This window comes from Anopheles funestus, assembly GCF_943734845.2.
Source record: "Anopheles funestus chromosome X unlocalized genomic scaffold, idAnoFuneDA-416_04 X_unloc_23, whole genome shotgun sequence".
Taxonomy (NCBI): Eukaryota; Metazoa; Arthropoda; class Insecta; order Diptera; family Culicidae; genus Anopheles; species Anopheles funestus.
Genome location: NW_026045147.1, coordinates 377,501 through 394,623, shown reverse-complemented (window position 1 = coordinate 394,623; position 17,123 = coordinate 377,501).

Genomic DNA, 17,123 nt, shown 5'->3' with positions numbered 1-17,123 from the left:
CCGGAGCTATTCACGAAAGCGCCTCGCGCACTTGGTCGGATTTTTGGTCCACCTGGCACCATTGTTGGCCCGTATTTGCCCCATAGCTCCGCCGGTATCCAAGATATGGCCACACTTTCTTCTGGCCATGGGTAGATGGCACTTGTGGCTAGATTTCTTCCATGCACCACTAATCGCTGCCATGTCTCTGGCCGGAGCTATTCGACGAACAACCATCGCATTTACCTAGGTACTTTTTCGGATTTTTGGTCCAACTTGCACCATTTTTGGCCCATATTTGCCCCATAGCTCCGCCGGTATCCAAGATATGGCCACACTTTCTTCTGGCCATGGGTAGATGGCACTTGTGGCTAGATTTCTTCCATGCACCACTAATCGCTACCATGTCTCTGGCCGGAGCTATTCGACGAACAACCATCGCATTTACCTAGGTACTTTTTCGGATTTTTGGTCCAACTTGCACCATTTTTGGCCCATATTTGCCCCATAGCTCCGCCGGTATCCAAGATATGGCCACACTTTGTTCTGGCCATGGGTAGATGGCACTTGTGGCTAGATTTCTTCCATGCACCACTAATCGCTACCATGTCTCTGGCCGGAGCTATTCGACGAACAACCATCGCATTTACCTAGGTACTTTTTCGGATTTTTGGTCCAACTTGCACCATTTTTGGCCCATATTTGCCCCATAGCTCCGCCGGTATCCAAGATATGGCCACACTTTCTTCTGGCCATGGGTAGATGGCACTTGTGGCTAGATTTCTTCCATGCACCACTAATCGCTACCATGTCTGTGGCCGGAGCTATTCACGAAAGCGCCTCGCGCACTTGGTCGGATTTTTGGTCCACCTGGCACCATTGTTGGCCCGTATTTGCCCCATAGCTCCGCCGGTATCCAAGATATGGCCACACTTTCTTCTGGCCATGGGTAGATGGCACTTGTGGCTAGATTTCTTCCATGCACCACTAATCGCTGCCATGTCTCTGGCCGGAGCTATTCGACGAACAACCATCGCATTTACCTAGGTACTTTTTCGGATTTTTGGTCCAACTTGCACCATTTTTGGCCCATATTTGCCCCATAGCTCCGCCGGTATCCAAGATATGGCCACACTTTCTTCTGGCCATGGGTAGATGGCACTTGTGGCTAGATTTCTTCCATGCACCACTAATCGCTACCATGTCTGTGGCCGGAGCTATTCACGAAAGCGCCTCGCGCACTTGGTCGGATTTTTGGTCCACCTGGCACCATTGTTGGCCCGTATTTGCCCCATAGCTCCGCCGGTATCCAAGATATGGCCACACTTTCTTCTGGCCATGGGTAGATGGCACTTGTGGCTAGATTTCTTCCATGCACTACTAATCGCTACCATGTCTCTGGCCGGAGCTATTCACGAAAGCGCCTCGCGCACTTGGTCGGATTTTTGGTCCAACTTGCACCATTTTTGGCCCATATTTGCCCCATAGCTCCGCCGGTATCCAAGATATGGCCACACTTTCTTCTGGCCATGGGTAGATGGCACTTGTGGCTAGATTTCTTCCATGCACCACTAATCGCTACCATGTCTGTGGCCGGAGCTATTCACGAAAGCGCCTCGCGCACTTGGTCGGATTTTTGGTCCACCTGGCACCATTGTTGGCCCGTATTTGCCCCATAGCTCCGCCGGTATCCAAGATATGGCCACACTTTCTTCTGGCCATGGGTAGATGGCACTTGTGGCTAGATTTCTTCCATGCACTACTAATCGCTACCATGTCTCTGGCCGGAGCTATTCGACGAACAACCATCGCATTTACCTAGGTACTTTTTCGGATTTTTGGTCCAACTTGCACCATTTTTGGCCCATATTTGCCCCATAGCTCCGCCGGTATCCAAGATATGGCCACACTTTCTTCTGGCCATGGGTAGATGGCACTTGTGGCTAGATTTCTTCCATGCACCACTAATCGCTACCATGTCTGTGGCCGGAGCTATTCACGAAAGCGCCTCGCGCACTTGGTCGGATTTTTGGTCCACCTGGCACCATTGTTGGCCCGTATTTGCCCCATAGCTCCGCCGGTATCCAAGATATGGCCACACTTTCTTCTGGCCATGGGTAGATGGCACTTGTGGCTAGATTTCTTCCATGCACTACTAATCGCTACCATGTCTCTGGCCGGAGCTATTCACGAAAGCGCCTCGCGCACTTGGTCGGATTTTTGGTCCAACTTGCACCATTTTTGGCCCATATTTGCCCCATAGCTCCGCCGGTATCCAAGATATGGCCACACTTTCTTCTGGCCATGGGTAGATGGCACTTGTGGCTAGATTTCTTCCATGCACCACTAATCGCTACCATGTCTGTGGCCGGAGCTATTCGACGAACAACCATCGCATTTACCTAGGTACTTTTTCGGATTTTTGGTCCAACTTGCACCATTTTTGGCCCATATTTGCCCCATAGCTCCGCCGGTATCCAAGATATGGCCACACTTTCTTCTGGCCATGGGTAGATGGCACTTGTGGCTAGATTTCTTCCATGCACCACTAATCGCTACCATGTCTGTGGCCGGAGCTATTCGACGAACAACCATCGCATTCACCTTCTCGTTGCACTTCTTCGGGAATTTGGTGCAACCAAGTTTTCACTATAACTTGGTCATTTTCCGTCCATCGGACATGCGGTTTTGGGTGTCGATACTTGACACCGCACGCTACAATATGTTCCTCCACGACCATGTGGTCCGATGCTTCCAACAGGAGCTATTCGAGGATTACCTATTTTTCACCATTAAAAATGCTCAATTTTGCACCAACTTTTGCCTATAACTCAGGCTGTATCGATCGGATCTTCAATCTTGAAAAAGTTTTGGATAGGTGGCATCAAATGCTACATTTCGTTCTTCCACGTCAACTTTGTCCGATGTCTAGCAAAAAAGTTATTCGCGAACCAAGTCCAGAACCCATGCAATGGCTGCCCACATTGCATACATCACGGCGGTTAACTCTCGTTACTCTATACCGAGGACTTGGTACATTTTCAGGCATTCGTTGCTACTTCTCGGTTCATGATATTCGTTTACGGTCTTCACTAGGGCATTTGGTGCTCCTTATCGGTTCATGATATTCGTTTACGGTCTTCACTAGGGCATTTGGTGCTCCTTATCGGTTCATGATATTCGTTTACGGTCTTCACTAGGGCATTTGGTGCTCCTTATCGGTTCATGATATTCGTTTACGGTCTTCACTAGGGCATTTGGTGCTCCTTATCGGTTCATGATATTCGTTTACGGTCTTCACTAGGGCATTTGGTGCTCCTTCTCGGTTCATGATATTCGTTTACGGTCTTCACTAGGGCATTTGGTACTGGGCTTCCCACTTTCTACTGATCGATCCATACTCACTTGCGTGCACCTAGCCTAGGAAGGTTTCCTATGGCTTCCCATCTTTCTACTGATCGATCCATACTCACTTGCGTGCACCTAGCCTAGGAAGGTTTCCTTGGGCTTCCCATCTTTCTACTGATCGATCCATACTCACTTGCGTGCACCTAGCCTAGGAAGGTTTCCTATGGCTTCCCATCTTTCTACTGATCGATCCATACTCACTTGCGTGCACCTAGCCTAGGAAGGTTTCCTTGGGCTTCCCATCTTTCTACTGATCGATCCATACTCACTTGCGTGCACCTAGCCTAGGAAGGTTTCCTTGGGCTTCCCATCTTTCTACTGATCGATCCATACTCACTTGCGTGCACCTAGCTTAGGAAGGTTTCCTTGGGCTTCCCATCTTTCTACTGATCGATCCATACTCACTTGCGTGCACCTAGCCTAGGAAGGTTTCCTATGGCTTCCCATCTTTCTACTGATCGATCCATACTCACTTGCGTGCACCTAGCCTAGGAAGGTTTCCTTTGGCTTCCCATCTTTCTACTGATCGATCCATACTCACTTGCGTGCACCTAGCCTAGGAAGGTTTCCTATGGCTTCCCATCTTTCTACTGATCGATCCATACTCACTTGCGTGCACCTAGCCTAGGAAGGTTTCCTATGGCTTCCCATCTTTCTACTGATCGATCCATACTCACTTGCGTGCACCTAGCCTAGGAAGGTTTCCTTGGGCTTCCCATCTTTCTACTGATCGATCCATACTCACTTGCGTGCACCTAGCCTAGGAAGGTTTCCTTTGGCTTCCCATCTTTCTACTGATCGATCCATACTCACTTGCGTGCACCTAGCCTAGGAAGGTTTCCTATGGCTTCCCATCTTTCTACTGATCGATCCATACTCACTTGCGTGCACCTAGCCTAGGAAGGTTTCCTATGGCTTCCCATCTTTCTACTGATCGATCCATACTCACTTGCGTGCACCTAGCCTAGGAAGGTTTCCTATGGCTTCCCATCTTTCTACTGATCGATCCATACTCACTTGCGTGCACCTAGCCTAGGAAGGTTTCCTATGGCTTCCCATCTTTCTACTGATCGATCCATACTCACTTGCGTGCACCTAGCCTAGGAAGGTTTCCTTGGGCTTCCCATCTTTCTACTGATCGATCCATACTCACTTGCGTGCACCTAGCCTAGGAAGGTTTCCTATGGCTTCCCATCTTTCTACTGATCGATCCATACTCACTTGCGTGCACCTAGCCTAGGAAGGTTTCCTATGGCTTCCCATCTTTCTACTGATCGATCCATACTCACTTGCGTGCACCTAGCCTAGGAAGGTTTCCTATGGCTTCCCATCTTTCTACTGATCGATCCATACTCACTTGCGTGCACCTAGCCTAGGAAGGTTTCCTTGGGCTTCCCATCTTTCTACTGATCGATCCATACTCACTTGCGTGCACCTAGCCTAGGAAGGTTTCCTTTGGCTTCCCATCTTTCTACTGATCGATCCATACTCACTTGCGTGCACCTAGCCTAGGAAGGTTTCCTATGGCTTCCCATCTTTCTACTGATCGATCCATACTCACTTGCGTGCACCTAGCCTAGGAAGGTTTCCTTTGGCTTCCCATCTTTCTACTGATCGATCCATACTCACTTGCGTGCACCTAGCCTAGGAAGGTTTCCTATGGCTTCCCATCTTTCTACTGATCGATCCATACTCACTTGCGTGCACCTAGCCTAGGAAGGTTTCCTATGGCTTCCCATCTTTCTACTGATCGATCCATACTCACTTGCGTGCACCTAGCCTAGGAAGGTTTCCTTGGGCTTCCCATCTTTCTACTGATCGATCCATACTCACTTGCGTGCACCTAGCCTAGGAAGGTTTCCTATGGCTTCCCATCTTTCTACTGATCGATCCATACTCACTTGCGTGCACCTAGCCTAGGAAGGTTTCCTATGGCTTCCCATCTTTCTACTGATCGATCCATACTCACTTGCGTGCACCTAGCCTAGGAAGGTTTCCTATGGCTTCCCATCTTTCTACTGATCGATCCATACTCACTTGCGTGCACCTAGCCTAGGAAGGTTTCCTATGGCTTCCCATCTTTCTACTGATCGATCCATACTCACTTGCGTGCACCTAGCCTAGGAAGGTTTCCTTGGGCTTCCCATCTTTCTACTGATCGATCCATACTCACTTGCGTGCACCTAGCCTAGGAAGGTTTCCTTGGGCTTCCCATCTTTCTACTGATCGATCCATACTCACTTGCGTGCACCTAGCCTAGGAAGGTTTCCTATGGCTTCCCATCTTTCTACTGATCGATCCATACTCACTTGCGTGCACCTAGCCTAGGAAGGTTTCCTATGGCTTCCCATCTTTCTACTGATCGATCCATACTCACTTGCGTGCACCTAGCCTAGGAAGGTTTCCTATGGCTTCCCATCTTTCTACTGATCGATCCATACTCACTTGCGTGCACCTAGCCTAGGAAGGTTTCCTATGGCTTCCCATCTTTCTACTGATCGATCCATACTCACTTGCGTGCACCTAGCCTAGGAAGGTTTCCTTGGGCTTCCCATCTTTCTACTGATCGATCCATACTCACTTGCGTGCACCTAGCCTAGGAAGGTTTCCTATGGCTTCCCATCTTTCTACTGATCGATCCATACTCACTTGCGTGCACCTAGCCTAGGAAGGTTTCCCTTCGGTACCGACTTCCATCTACGCACTCGATATAACCTAGGTACTTGGTACCGATGTTGGTTAACACTCAAGCATTTCTTGCATCCTGCGTGCAAGGTACCAATTTTCACTTCTTAGGTACGTTTATGGGCCCGCATTAATCCAATATCGCTCCGATGGCCTTTCGCATTATTTCATCCGATAGCCCTTGCCAAAAGCTACCAAAAGTTCCTCCACGGCCATGTGCTCCGACGCTTAGTTTAGGAAATATTCGAAAAAATTCAAAATAGGAAGCATTTTCTTATTGGAAAATCACCTTAAATCGATGGCCATTTTTTGGGCAAAAACTTTAACGTCTTCCCGACTTTGCGGGAATTGCGAATTTTAGGCACCCAGAGAAAATCTTTTACTTTAAGAGGGCGGCCGCGAAGTTGCCCAAAGTCTCGGACACAAAAATTCTCAAGTTCCCCACTCTAGTAAATCGCCCTATGAGTATCTCCTGGCCCGCGAGCTCTGCGAGCGGGCCAGCTTCGGCGATTTTTGCCTTTTCGCCTAGGCGGTTCTTCTACGAAATTGGCCCACAGCTTTTGGTCAGAAAGCTAGCATTTGTTGCAACAGTTAGGTACTTGGTACCACATTTTGGTATCCATTTGGGCATTTGTGGCAACTACTCGGTACTTTGGCCCACATTTCGCTCTACTCGGGCTTCTATGGTGGTACTTGTCGGTACTTCTGGCCAACTTAGGCCAATTGGGTGCAACTTGTGGGTACTCTGTGGGTACTTTAGGGCATATTGTGTCTTTCGGGTGAACCTTCGCGATACTTCATGGGTACTGATGGCCAACTTAGGAACATTCAGTGCAACCTTTGGGCCTAAGGAAATTTGTCCAACTCTTTGGACTTAGAAAATTTTCTGGACTTAGAAAATTTTTTGGACTTGTAAAAATTTTCAAATGTTCAATTTGGCCCACATTTCGCTCTACTCGGGCCTCTATGGTGCTACTTGGCGGTACTTTTGGCCAACTTAGGCCAATTGGGTGCTCTTTGTGGGTACTCTATCGGTACTTTTGGCCATGTTAGGCCCACTCGGTGCTATTTGTGGGTACTCTATCGGTACTTTTGGCCAACTTAGGCCAACTCAGTGCTTCTTGTGGGTACTCTATCGGTACTTTTGGCCATGTTAGGCCCATTGGGTGCTATTTGTGGGTACTCTATCGGTACTTTTGGCCAACTTAGGCCAATTGGGTGCTGCTTATGGGTACTCTATCGGTACTTTTGGCCAACTTAGGCCAACTGGGTGCTATTTGTGGGTGCTCTATCGGTACTTTTGGCCAACTTAGGCCCATGGGGTGCTATTTGTGGGTACTCTATCGGTACTTTTGGCCATGTTAGGCCCACTCGGTGCTATTTGTGGGTACTCTATCGGTACTTTTGGCCAACTTAGGCCAATTGGGTGCTGCTTATGGGTACTCTATCGGTACTTTTGGCCAACTTAGGCCAATTGGGTGCTACTTGTGGGTGCTCTATCGGTACTTTTGGCCATGTTAGGCCCATTCGGTGCTACTTGTGGGTGCTCTATCGGTACTTTTGGCCAACTTAGGCCAACTCAGTGCTTCTTGTGGGTACTCTATCGGTACTTTTGGCCAACTTAGGCCAACGCGGTGCTATTTGTGGGTACTCTATCGGTACTTTTGGCCATGTTAGGCCCACTCGGTGCTATTTGTGGGTACTCTATCGGTACTTTTGGCCAACATAGGCCAATTGGGTGCTCTTTGTGGGTGCTCTATCGGTACTTTGGGACATATTATGTCCTTCGGGTGAACCTTCTCGATACCTCATGGGTACTTGTGGCCAACTTAGGAAAATTCAGTGCAACCTATGGGCCTTTGGAAATTGTTCCAACACTTTGGACTTAGAAAATTTTCTGGACTTAGAAAATTTTTTGGACTTAGAAAAATTTTCAACTTCTGTATCTTCTTCATCATGTTCCATTTTGTGGGACTTAGAAAATTTTCTGGACTTAGAAAATTTTTTGGACTTAGGAAATTTTTCAACACTTGTAAAATTTTTGTTCCTTCTTTGAAGAAGAATACTTTCCACTATTAGCTTCTTTCTCTTTTTCTTCTTAGTTGTCTTCTTATTTTCGGTCCGAGAGCGCCGACACTTGTAAAATTATCTAAGTCCGAAGACTTTTGGAATGAACCAAAAGTCAACGAACACAATACATCAACCCTATCAACATCAAGTGGCAACCCGAAGGAAGCGCAGCGGCCAGCCCATGTACAACGCGAAGTTGTAGCATGCAACCAACCAACCGCTAACCTCCAACGGCACTCAATGTATTCGTTACACATGGGCGCACCTGCACCACACTGTCGTGACCATCCAACGAGCCGTCGGTTCGGTCGTGTGTTACAAGCACCCCATCACATAGGCATAGAGTCACCACACAGTGTTCTTCAACACTCTCGTCACATGGTGCAAGTCACGGTACGCACCACCAATGTGCACTGGTTGGCCAATTCCAGCACACACGGGGCGCGCACGCGCAAGCACTAACCACCAAGCATGGGTCGCCTGAGAGGATCGATGCGAACGCATCTCTACAACTTGAAGCTCCCAGCCTGTAGTCCCGTCGTTTGCGGGCGGTCGTAGGTGTCGAAACTAGTGATATCCACAGTCGGCAAGCTCGTCCACCGGTGTTCCCAACATGTATGGTACTAACACGTGCAGCGCGAACCCGCCCTTTGCGGCCTAGTAGTAAGCGGGGATGAGACGCCAGTGTGCCAATGGACAGCACGGACGGTTCTCGGAGGGTTGTTAGGCCCGCTAGCTTACGACCACCTAATGGGTATAAGAAGCGCTATCAGCTCGGATTGGATACGACCTTAGAGGCGTTCAGGCATAATCCAGCGGACGTAGCGTCATACCATAGTCCGTTCGAACTAGTATTGAGCCAGTGGTCCGTACCTGTGGTTCCTCTCGTACTGCACAGGAATTCCGTTAAGATAGCGACAAACAATGCACACCAGTAGGGTAAAACTAACCTGTCTCACGACGGTCTAAACCCAGCTCACGTTCCCTTGAAAGGGTGAACAATCCTACGCTTGGTAAATTTTGCTTTACAATGATAGGAAGAGCCGACATCGAAGGATCAAAAAGCCACGTCGCTATGAACGCTTGGCGGCCACAAGCCAGTTATCCCTGTAGTCTGAGCGAAACCTCCGAAGTGAACGGACGTGTTTTTGGAGCGCTCCCGTGTGAATTTGCAAAAAGTGCGTTTAAAGCAAATTAGTTCGAGATTTGCCCACAGGTGGCGCTGGTGTTGTTCGGAAGAGTATTCCCCAGCCCCCCCCACTCGAACCATATCGATACGAGCGTTTTTGAGGAAAACGTGAAATATTTCACGAAATATTTCATGAAATATTTCAACCTTGAAATATTTCAAAAGAGGACAAAATTTCCTTTCCGGGGAGCCGTCGGACGTCCGGATCGGACAAGTGGTTCCGGAGCTATAGAGGATTGAAAAAGTTTGATAAGTAGTTCGATAACTGTTATCGAACTCCAACACCGAGTTATCAAACTTTCGGACAAATCCTTTAAAGTGGGATATCTCGGCAACCCCTCGGGCTAGAGGGACGTCCGGGGTATCGGTGGATAGGTCTCGGAGTGGAGCACCGGATCGTCACCCCCCCGCCCCTCCCATATCCACCCCCTCCCCCTCAGGAGGGAAAAACCAGTGTTTTCTAGTGTCCGGTTGGTATTGCCCTCTAAAAGTGCGCGAATCGGTTAAAAAATATTGCAGAACATTAAGTGAGATTATCCCGATTCGATGAAGTGGTCTGCCGTTTCTGTGCGTTAAAAAACAACGGAGATATTAGCACCCAAAGTTGCAGGTTTTTCGCGTTTCCGGTTTCGGTTCCGGCCATACAATTTGTATGGGATTTTCTGAAAATCAGTTTTTTGTGAATAACTTCGTCAATTCTCAATGGATTTTCAAAAATAAAACATCAAAAGACGCGTATTGAAAAGACGCATCCAACGGTGTTAAGTTTGTGCGTGTGTGTGTATGCCACCGGAAGTGGTGACCAGAAAACAGGTGTTTTTCAGTGTCCGGTTGGTATTGCCCTTCAAAAGTGCGCGAATCGATTTAAAAATACTGTAGAACGTTAAATGAGAACGTCCCGATTCGTTGAAGTGGTCTGCCGTTCCTGTGCGTTAAAAAACAACGGAGATATTAGCGCCCAAAGTTGGAGGTTTTTCGCGTTTCCGGTTTCATTTCCGGCCATACAATTTGTATGGGATTTTCCGGGGACCAGTTTTTCGTGAATAACTTCGTCAATTCTTAACGGATTTTCAAAAGTAAAACATCAAAAGACGCGTATTGAAAAGACGCATCCAACGGTGTAAAGTTTGTGCGTGTGGGTGTATGCCACCGGAAGTGGTGACCAAAAAACAGGTGTTTTTCAGTGTCCGGTTGGTATTGCCCTCTAAAAGTGCGCAAATCGATTTAAAAATACTGTAGAACGTTAAATGAGAACGTCCCGATTCGTTGAAGTGGTCTGCCGTTTCTGTGCGTTAAAAAACAACGGAGATATTAACGCCCAAAGTTTGAGGTTTTTCGCGTTTCCGGTTTCATTTCCGGCCATACAATTTGTATGGGAGGCGATTTCGTCTGGGCATTTGTATGGTGGTAGCACATGCGAAATAAGAAAATAGTGGTACTCACGGTCTTGGATGGTGAGATCCCTTACTGTAGTGAGTGCCGAGTCGTAGCACATGCGAACATTAGAAAATAGTGGTACTCACGGCCGCGGATGGTGAGCGACGAAATCGCGTGACGTCACAAGGTGCCGTGACGTCACAGGAGTAGTGTGTGAATATCAAACCGGAATCTCAAAATAGCGGCCAAACCAAGAGTGCCAGGACTTTGGTTCCACGTGGCCGACCCCCGATTCTGGCCCTGGGCCCTGTGGCCAAATTTGGCATTCCTACATGCCAAGGGGGGGGAGTTTTTCGCGGGTCAGTTTTTGGTGAATAACTCGGTGAGTTCTTGACGGATTTTCAAAAGTGACGCATCAAAAGACGCGTCTCGCAGAGGCGCATCCAACAAAAATTTGAGCGAGTGTGTACGGTCGGAATAGCGGAAGTTGTATGCGGAAAACCGGAAGTGCGTTTAGGTTTTCTCATTTTTGAAGGACTACGTACAAGTAGAGTCGCGGAGTTAAGTGTCCAGAAGGCTAAGTGGGAACGACCCGCTTCGATTGAGTGGTCTGCCGTTCCGGAGAGACGATTAGTTCCGGAGTTATCTGCCTGCAAAATTCGGATTTCCATTTGAGGAAATCGCGTGACGTCACAAGGTGCCGTGACGTCACAGGAGTAGTGTGTGAATATCAAACCGGAATCTCAAAATAGCGGCCAAACCAAGAGTGCCAGGACTTTGGTTCCACGTGGCCGACCCCCGATTCTGGCCCTGGGCCCTGTGGCCAAATTTGGCATTCCTACATGCCAAGGGGGGGGAGTTTTTCGCGGGTCAGTTTTTGGTGAATAACTCGGTGAGTTCTTGACGGATTTTCAAAAGTGACGCATCAAAAGACGCGTCTCGCAGAGGCGCATCCAACAAAAATTTGAGCGAGTGTGTACGGTCGGAATAGCGGAAGTTGTATGCGGAAAACCGGAAGTGCGTTTAGGTTTTCTCATTTTTGAAGGACTACGTACAAGTAGAGTCGCGGAGTTAAGTGTCCAGAAGGCTAAGTGGGAACGACCCGCTTCGATTGAGTGGTCTGCCGTTCCGGAGAGACGATTAGTTCCGGAGTTATCTGCCTGCAAAATTCGGATTTCCATTTGAGGAAATCGCGTGACGTCATAAGGTGCCGTGACGTCACAGGAGTAGTGTGTGAATATCAAACCGGAATCTCAAAATAGCGGCCAAACCAAGAGTGCCAGGACTTTGGTTCCACGTGGCCGACCCCCGATTCTGGCCCTGGGCCCTGTGGCCAAATTTGGCATTCCTACATGCCAAGGGGGGGGAGTTTTTCGCGGGTCAGTTTTTGGTGAATAACTCGGTGAGTTCTTGACGGATTTTCAAAAGTGACGCATCAAAAGACGCGTCTCGCAGAGGCGCATCCAACAAAAATTTGAGCGAGTGTGTACGGTCGGAATAGCGGAAGTTGTATGCGGAAAACCGGAAGTGCGTTTAGGTTTTCTCATTTTTGAAGGACTACGTACAAGTAGAGTCGCGGAGTTAAGTGTCCAGAAGGCTAAGTGGGAACGACCCGCTTCGATTGAGTGGTCTGCCGTTCCGGAGAGACGATTAGTTCCGGAGTTATCTGCCTGCAAAATCCGGATTTCCATTTCCGGTTCGGTCAACAAACAAGGTTAGTACGAGTTGGACCCACAGGTGGCGCTAGTGTCGCCAGGAGAAATATTCCATAGCCCACCCCACTTGGACCATCTAGCTACAGGCGTTTTTCTGGAAATCGTGAAATATTTCACGAAATATTTCATGAAATATTTCAACCTTGAAATATTTCAAAAGAGGACAAAATTTCCTTTCTGGGGAGCTGCCGGACGCCCGGATCGGACAAGCGGTTCCGGAGATATAGGGGTCTAAAAAGTTTGATAAGTAGTTTGATAAGTGTTATCGAACTCCAACACCGACTTATCAAACTTTCGGCAAATTCTTCAAAGTGGGATATCTCGGTAACCCCTCGGGCTAGAGGGACGTCCGAGGTATCGTTGGATAGGTCTCGGAGAGGAGCATCTTTTCGTCACCCCCCCGCCCCTCCCATATCCACCCCCTCCCCCTCAGGAAGGAAAAACCTCCCCACGCCAAGTAGGACATCGGTGCGGGGTATCATTCGAAAGGTCTGGAGGAGGGGCGTTGAGTCTTCACCACTCCGCCCACCTCCCACCCACCCCCCACGCAGAGCAGCAAAGAAATGGTGATCACCCGAACGTCGATGCGTGCTGCGTCGGTGGATTCGCGCGCGAAGACAGGAGCGGCCTCGGGTGTTGAACCGAGGGTGGTTGTCCAGCGACTACCAATGTCTTCCTCATCAACGGCTTCGCCTGCTGCTGTAGAGCTGAAACTCCTGCAGGAGGCTCTGCAGAGTATGGAGCGGAAATATGAGGAGATGCGGAAGCAGAACGAGAAGCTGCATGAGGAGCTAATTCGAATGTGTCAGATGTTCGAAGAGGCTAAGAAGGAGGCGCGCCTAGAGGCCATTCGGCGCGAAGAAAAGGCGGATGCGGAGATAGCGATGCTCCGTGTGGCTCACCAGCGTGATCGTGATGCGCTCAATGAGCTCATCGCGCAGGTGATTGGACATCAGCGTCCAGGAGAGGCAATCCGGCAATCCGCAAGCCCGCCAACCCCCATGCCGCGACGTCCATTGCAGATGCATGGACAACGGCAGCTGGAGGAGCAACAGTGGCAGCAGCAGCAGCAGCAGCAGCAGCAGCAGCAACATCGTGAGCAGCGGCAGCAGCAGCAGCAGCAGCAGCAACAGCGTCAGCAGAGTGCAGCGACGGCTATGGTGGTGCCGTCTTCGGACCAGGAAGGCGACTCCTGGACTGAGGTGGTGCGCCGTAAGCCGGCACGCCAACCGGCGAGAACGCAGCAGCAGCAGCAGCAGCAGTGGCCGCAGCTGCCACAACAACGGGCGAAGGTCCAGCGACAGGCGGTTGCAGGACCATCGTCACAGCAGCCCCAACAACAGCAGGGGCAACAGGCCTGGCGTAGCCAGCCTGCAACACGGCGAGGCGGAGGGCGTCAACGGCAGCGCAAAATCAAGCCGGACGCAATTGAGATTGCTCCAGCCGAGGGACAAACCTGGACCGAGGTTTACCAGGTTGTGCGTGGGGCTCCAGAGATGGTGAAATACGCAGAGGCCCTCGGAGTCGGACGACGCACCACACGCTCCCGACTCGTTATGGAGCTGAAGGAGAGCGCGAACGCTGCAGAGGTGCTGCAGTGCATCCAAGACGTGTGCGCGAAGGCGGAACTGCCGGCATCAGCACGATTGGTGACTCCCACGGTCGACATCCGGATGGACGCGGTCGACCCTTTAGCGGAGGAGACACACGTGGCGAAGGCACTCTCCGAGCTATGCCAGCACACCGTGGAGGAGACTTCGGTTCGGCTGCGACCAGCGTGGGACGGCACGAAGGTGGCGATAGCGCGGGTGACAACGAAGGCGGCAGAGGAGCTGGACGGGAAGTTTGTCAAAATCAAGTACACGTCCTGCCTGATCCGGAAGGTGGCTCCAATGCAGACGCGGCAGCAACGTTGTTACAAGTGTCTGGAGATGGGACACGTCCGGGCAGCGTGCACGAGCGAAGTCGACCGCTCGGCCAGCTGCATTCGTTGCGGGAAGCCGGATCATCAGGCGAAGAGCTGCACGGCGGAGGTGTGCTGTGCCGTGTGCAGCGGTCCGCATCCGGTCGGGCATCTGACGTGCCGACGCTAAAGGTGCTGCAGATCAACCTTGGGCGGAGCAGGACAGCTCAGGACCTGCTGATGCAGACGGCTCGCGAGATGGATGTTCAGGTGGTGCTTGCCTGTGAGCTGTATCGGCCGCCTCGAGATGATCCGCGATGGGCTGTTGATGAGGAGTTGAGCGTGGCGATCGTCGCAACGGGGGCTTACCCCATCCAGCGTCTGTGGGGAAGCGTCGTCCCGGGACTGGTGGTTGCCACGATAGCGGGAGTTACGTTCGCCAGCTGCTACGTGTCGCCCAGCAGCGGTCTTGATGACTTCGAGGAGTTTCTTGGTGCGGTGGAGGTGTCGCTGGTGGGACATACAACATCAGTCCTGGCTGGGGACTTCAACGCCTGGAACGAGGAGTGGGGGAGTGCGCGCACTACCCGGAAGGGGCAGGAGCTCCTAAGCGTGGTGGAGCAGCTGGCGCTGCAGACGCTGAACCGTGGCAACGTGCCCACCTTCAAGGGCAACGGGGTTGCACGGGAAAGCGTCATCGACGTCTCCTTCGCCAGCCAATCCATTGTGCGGCCGGACTCATGGCGCGTGCTTAACCGCTTCTCCGGCAGCGATCACGAGTACATCGAGTTTCAGGTGGAGGTTCCGGGTCAACGGAACAAGCGACGTGGCCAGCAGCACCAAAGCCAAGCAGCAGCCAGTGACGGGACAGCCAGGCATGCCGGAACTCGGTGGAAGACGACGCAGTTCGTCCGGAAGAGCTTTGACATCGCCCTCACAGTCGGCCGCTTCGGACAGGTCGACACTCCGGAGGGGCTGGTTGGCGGACTCACTCGGGCGTGCGATGAGACCATGGAGAGAGTACACGGGGCTACCTTCCACCGCAAGCCCCAGGTGTACTGGTGGTCTCCGGACATCGAGCGCTTGAGGGAAGAGTGCGAAGCAGCGGAGGCAGCCCATCGCCGGGCTCAACCGTCGGAGCGTGCTGCGACGTCTGCCGGACTGCAGGACTGTCGTCGTTTGCTGCAGGCCAGTATCCAGAACAGCAAGGAGAGCAGCCTTCAAGAGCTGATTGACGGCGTCGAGGCTGAGGTGTTCGGTCTTGGGTACAAGGTTGTGCGAGCGAAGCTTCGCGGCCGGGCGCCACCGGAAACGGACCGCGCTGTTCTTGGTCCGATCGTCGACGCCTTGTTCCCGGAGCATCCAGCGTTCGAGTGGCCGGACATCGAAGCGAGCACCGCCTCACACGTCGCTCTGAGGCCGGTCACGAGCTCGGAGGTCCTGCTACTGGCTGAGCGGATGGCGTCGTCCAAGGCGCCAGGGTTGGACGGCATCCCGAACACTGCGGTAAAAGCAGCGATGCGGAAGCACCCGGAGGTCTTCGTGGACGTGTACAACCAGCTGCTCGAGCGAGGCGAGTTTCCTGCGTCGTGGAAGGAGGCTCGACTTGTGCTGATCGCGAAGCCGGGCAAGCAGCCGGGCGACCCGTCATCAAATCGTCCGCTGCTCATGCTGGGAGCAGTCGCCAAGGGGTTCGAGCGGGTGATCCTGGATCGACTGAACGACCACTTGGAGAACAGCGATGCTCCGCGACTGTCGCCAAGGCAGTACGGGTTCCGGCGCGGCCGTTCCACGATACAGGCCATCGAACGTGTGATCGAGAGGGGGCAGCACGCGAGGACGTTCCATCGCACCAACCAGCGGGATCCTCGATGTCTGGTGGTGGCAGCACTGGATGTCAGGAATGCCTTCAACTCCGCCAGTTGGGAGGCGATCGCGGCTGCCCTGCAGAAGCTGCAAGTTCCGGTAGCCCTCCAGAGAATGTTGCGCAGCTACTTCTCTGAGAGGAGGCTGGTGTATGAAACCAGCGAGGGACCAGTGCGGCGAACGGTCACGGCGGGCGTTCCACAGGGCTCAATCCTGGGCCCGACTCTGTGGAACGCCATGTACGACGGCGTGCTTCGGCTGGCGCTACCCGAGGGCGCTGAGGTGATCGGTTTTGCTGACGACGTCGTGGTGCTGGCGAGCGGGACGACACCGGAGGCGGCGACGCGGTTAGCTGAAACGGCGATAGGAATGATCAGCTCGTGGATGGCGCAACACCACCTGGAGCTTGCTCCGGCCAAAACCGAGCTGGTCATTGTTTCCACAATGCGGAGAGAACGCACCCGCGTTCCAGTGACGATCGACGGAGTGGAGAAGATGCCGACCCGCACGCTCAAGTACCTCGGGGTCATTCTTGAGGATCACTTGTCGTGGAGGCCACACGTTGAGCAGGCCACGTCGAAGGCGCTCCGTGTGGCGCAAGCCATCTCCAGGTTGCTTCGTAACCATGGCGGACCTAAGTGTGCGAAGCGACGGTTGCTGTCATCGGTGGTGGACTCTACTCTCCGCTATGCTGCGCCGATTTGGCATGAAGCGGTCCAGCTTCGGGCGTGTCGCAGGCAGCTGAACCGGGTGCAGGGCCTTTACGCACGGCCGGTGGCCCGCACTTTCGTTACGGTGAGGAACGAGGTGGCAACGGTCCTTGCCAGCGTCATCCCCATCGTGCTGCAGGTGACGGAGGACGCTCGTTGTTACCAGCGACACCGGGCGACGGGAGCGAGTTTGCGGGAGCTGCGCATCGAGGAGCGAATAA